Genomic DNA, 1,341 nt, shown 5'->3' on the forward strand with positions numbered 1-1,341 from the left:
GTGAGACTATATTTAAAAATAAAATGAATTCCTTTTTTATCGAAAAATAATTATTGGATATATATGTTTTAGGACGAATTTCATACACGATTACGTTTTTGTCGACGAGATTTAATTGCTATGGTTAATGCTAGAAAGATGACAATGGTTCCCAATACTTCTTTATTCTTAGTTCTACACCAGATTTGCAGAATAAGCATACAATTTCTGGTAGAGCTACTGGAGAATCTATATATAGTATGCTTAAACTCGAAGAAGCACTTGTAAATGAGGTAAATTTAATGTTTACAAGAAAATATATCAATAATTGATATAAATATAATATTTCTCCTTTTTTGTAGAATGATAGACCAATTTATCCTTCAAGATTGATAAAAACTATAATATCGAACAATCCATTTTCTGATATTATACCAAGAATAATAGTACAGGAAAGTGGAGAAGTAGCGATTGGGAAATTGACGACGGAGTAGTACGGACATCTACTTAGATTCTAATGTCTATATGGCATTGTTTATTATGTTGTTAACAACTTTCAAAGTGAATAAAATGTACCTAAGCATATAACCATTGCAATTTCATTTTCTTTTTACCAAGAACAAAATCACTCATCTTCATCTGTGACTTCATGTTCGTCTATAATTAATTCATCACCTTTTATAATTGCATCGTACAAGCACAGCTATAACGGACTTTCTAATATAATTCTGGATACGAATTCCTTGTTATTTAATTCATTATTGGTGATTATTGCATAGAGTGCTTGAACCATTGCCGAAGATAGTAATGGTTTGTCTTTCCATTATTATAATGGAATAGCTAATAATTTCAGTTCATAAATTAATTATAGAAATTTGGAATTTTTCGCAACAGAAATATATCTATAGTTGCATCATTGACGTTATTAAATATAAGAGGCATCGTTTGATATTTCACATCGATACTTTATCACATAGCTATTTCAAAGATGCAACATTTTCCCGCTACAAAAATACCTAGCACATCCGGCTGCAGCCAACTTCCAGTTGGCGGCAAGCGGGCATAACAGTAACATCGTGCAATATTCTCCCGCGTCAAAATAAAACATTAAATCTCAGAACGTTTCGTGAAGTAGTGATATCGCTGATTGACGTCTTAATTACTTTATGAAGTTCAGGATTACTAACTGTGAACATTTCTACGGTGGTAATATACTACATGTGAAAAAAATTTATGTTACATACTGTAAATCGTATAAGGATACACGTGGGAAATAAAGTGGCGTGAGTGCCGTATCCTATGATACTACCGAATTGTCCGTTATTATCGGCTATAGAAGATTCTAGATTTCGACAGTTCGTT

Source organism: Eufriesea mexicana, unplaced genomic scaffold (genome assembly GCF_001483705.2).
Source record: "Eufriesea mexicana isolate 0111107269 unplaced genomic scaffold, ASM148370v2 scaffold9994, whole genome shotgun sequence".
NCBI lineage: Eukaryota > Metazoa > Arthropoda > Insecta > Hymenoptera > Apidae > Eufriesea > Eufriesea mexicana.